This window comes from Strongylocentrotus purpuratus, unplaced genomic scaffold (genome assembly GCF_000002235.5).
Source record: "Strongylocentrotus purpuratus isolate Spur 01 unplaced genomic scaffold, Spur_5.0 spur5_scaffold_5, whole genome shotgun sequence".
Taxonomy (NCBI): domain Eukaryota; kingdom Metazoa; phylum Echinodermata; class Echinoidea; order Camarodonta; family Strongylocentrotidae; genus Strongylocentrotus; species Strongylocentrotus purpuratus.
In genome coordinates this window covers 5468606-5472629 of record NW_022145611.1, presented here as the reverse complement: position 1 = coordinate 5472629, position 4024 = coordinate 5468606, and positions in this window count along the sequence as shown.

Here is a 4024-nt window from a genome sequence, read left to right as displayed (position 1 = left end):
AACAAACTTTCATGACAGGATACACGCTGCGAGTATGATTCATATACAGCGTGCGTGGTGCTTGTGTAAACTATGACTGAAAAGCAGCATATCATCATCGTCGCGCGCGGTTTCTCGGTTTGCGACGTATATTTGTTTTGTTTTCCTTGAAACGAATAGTCATCTGTCACAGAGGTAGTCAGTCAATGAACAGTGTTCGGTTTATATTTGGTTCTTAAATTGGTTCAGTTTGGATTTCATAATGAAAACTGCTATTATCTCTAATGAACAGCGAGCTACGGGTAGATAGAGATACTGATACTATTTTCCGCCCCATATACCGATTCTGCGTATGTTACACATCTCAGTATGATTTTACAAGTATGTTTGTCTTGCATTCCAAGAAAATCCAATTACATGATTCTGAACATGCGCTAAATGTATACTGGGGCTTCACGGCTGAAGAAGAAAATTCCACGTAGCTCCCAGATATGATCTTAAGATAAACGTATGCTTTACATTTTCACCTTCTTGTTTACCATTTGTTGACATGATTACGTCCAATCTGAGATAAAACAGAAGCAGAAAACAAAGATGAATCTAATGAATTGCCACTGTGTGAAAGTTTTGATACTGTTGTGATATTTTGAAGATAGATAAGCCTGAACAAGGAACTGTTTACCACGTAACAACGGATCGCTGTTAAATTTTCATAAAATTGGTGTTTATCAGCATTATTGATTCTACGAATTGTTAAGTATAAAGATTTTGCGTTCATGTTTTAACATAGTTTTAATACTGTTATGATATTTTGAAACAGATAAGCCTGAACAAGACCTGTTTACCCCCGGTGTTTACCACGTAACAACGGATTGCTGTTAAATATCAAATTTCAAATTGGTGCACGTCAACATGATTGATTCTACGAATTGTTATGCGTTCCGTTAATAACAAGATTATAATATTCACAGTCAAGAAACAAACAACTGTTATTAAGGCCTAGACTCCTTAGAGTTTTAATTGATACTGAAAACTTTTCTATTTACAGATCTTGAGTTCCTAATTTTATGATATTTTGAAGACATGTTTACTTGTAGTCTGTTCTTAAATTTTAATGAGGATGGCCAAAAGTGGTATTTTGTTTTTTGGATGATATAGCCAGGCTTTGGAAGAAAATAAATGCTTGGGTTTAAATATTGGCATCAATCCGAATATCATCCTTTAGAAATTCATACAGTACACATGAAAATCACATAGTGAAAATGAAAACAACTTTAATACCAGCCCGGCCCCCCACTCAGTGTTATTTAGGGTACGCATATGCTCGTACCCTCTTTTTGAAAGCACCCCCTATCTGAGGACTGCCAACATTTCCGAACCCCCCTTTCGCGGGCTTTTCGCGGGCTTTTCCTGCCTTGGAGACCCCCCTAAATCAGGAAAAATGCTCAATGTACCCCCCTAAATTCGGAATAATTTCTCAGGAGTCCAAAGAGATGAGAGAAAAAAAGAAAAACACCCCCTTTTTAAAGAAATCTCCGGGTGAAAAGTCAAATACACCCCTTTTTTTTACAATTCTCGGGCCGGACTTTGTCGCACGAAAAGTACCCCTTTACCGGACATTTTGGCAACACGCATGCGGTCATTCCGACCTCTGAGTGGGGGGGGGGGGGCCGGGATTACCAGCCAGATGGATGACAAATTTGCCTTAACGTTTTTTGTGTATAGGGCTTACCTCTTAGTAAAATAAACATTACGCGTGTAACTAAATTTCACATACCTTTTCTAATTTCTATACAATATCATTACATGTATTGTATTGGAAACTGTATCAAAATGTAAATGAATCAAATGTAAAATATCTCATTGATGCACTGGAATATGTATGTTTCAAACGATCATGTAGAAAGAAATAAATCAATTATCGATTAACACCCAGAAGAGAGAAAAGTTTATGTTATGCTGTACTTACGAGCGATAATTCTTATTTTGACGAGTTATTGCCATGGATTCGATATCCGCCTTAAGTATAATTACGGCGACTTGTGAAATGAATGCTCTTGTTTTCAACCCCATTTCTGTGAACTTATCTAATTAGACAACAACATAATATTGGGGAGTCTGTGAAGGTTTCGGGATGAATCAAGCGCATTAGAAGACAGATTGTAAAATGTTCGTATCTATGTTAGATCATGCTTGTCCGCTGTGAATCATAATTATAAGGGTGCAATACAGAGGCATATACAGAATTGTTATGATACTGGTCGTTGATATTTATGAACAATAATAATTACATTCAATCATCAACGGTGAACTTCGAGACTTTTCTCGCTATGATTGGAATGCGATTAGAGTGAGTACGCATGTGTTCGTCTCTGTTTGATGACAATGGCTTCATGACATTGTACACAAAAACAGGGGGGGCACCGGAAATTGTATAATTATGTCTTATATAATTATGGTATTTCTTGCAAATACTCCGTAATCAATTAACGCCCTTTGAAATAATCTAGACGACTGAGTATTGTATAATAGCCTTGCCACAGCATCGCTTCCAATTTTTAGGCCAACCGAAAGGATGATGATGCACTTTTCATCTCACAGTGCTTATTGTATTTCCACTGTAGATATTAACCGAAGAAAAGGAAGAATTCGGCGATAAGATTGTGGATGTCGTGGATATGAATAAGTTCAAATATTTCAAGAAAATATAAGATTTTGCAGTTTGATTACATAATAGTTTATTTAAAGGTATTACGTAATCGCATCAATGGCGTCCGACTACATGTACTATCCATCATAACACGGCTGTCTGTTCTGATTGAGATCCATGGTCATTAATCAATATCGCACTTGTGTTCCCTGTTGGAGTCCATGTCAGGAGTGGACATTACCAATGGACTTGTCACGAAGGCTTCACGTCTCTACAATCCTACGCTGTAGTTATTAACTTTACTCAGTGGCGAAGCATGGGTCAAACCGTTAAGGGTGGACTGGTGTTATTGGATAGGACTCTAGTCTAGCTCGATGAAATGTGAATTTACCAGGCCATAGATTAAGAAGAGGGTCCGGGATGGGGTTCTATGTGGTATGTTAATATGCTCACATTCCCTTCCCCTTTCTCTCTCTTTCTCTCTCTCTCTCTCTTTCTCTCTCTCTCTATCTATCTATCTCTCCATTTCTCCCCCTGATGGTCTCAATGAAGTTGGTCCGATCAAGAGCGGCACGAGCATCGTGGGGAACACTATTCGCACTAAGTGAATGAAATACGAATTAACAAAGCCAGAGATTATCTTGATTAGAGGGAGGGCGTAGGAGGTGGTCATATCGTCATATAATAATGTCACGTTGCCTCCTCTGTACCTTGCTCTCTTTCTGTCCTGTTCTCTTACAGAGTATCTTCTTTAAGTGTTTATTTGAGGGGGCGCGTGCCCCCTACACCCCTATATCTACACCACTTTCCTGCCTGCTGACCGCTCACGCTTGGCCTACTGACCACGACCGTATCACAGCTACACAGCTATCATGCACTCGATTAGATTTAAGCAATGGCTGCTGGTAGAGTCGCCTTTGATGTTGCCTACTTGAAATTCTCCTTGCATTTAATGAAGAAATGCATTGGTGGAACCCCTCCACCTCCCCCCCCCCCCCCCGCGCCCTGCAATATCCAATCTGGTATATATCTTTAGACAATATGCAAAACGGGAGATTGATCAGAGCTTTTTCTAATCGTGTCGGAGATCCTTATGGTAGACTACCTTTGTACCTTTGAACTCTTAATTTAAATTGAATAATGTTTTTAATTGTGTGAAATAAAATCAAACGATTACCACATAATTAAATGACATCTATATCATTTAACAAATGATGGTTTGCCATTTTTTTACTTGATGATCATGAAAAGTTGTCGGTCACTATGTCCTGATCTCGGGGGATGTACAGCCAGCCTTGTTGAAGAGACGTCGACCAGTTCTTCGAAGGTACCGCATTTTCATATGAATAGATCTGGATATCAAACGTTCAGAAAGTTCAAATGAATTTTCTGAAT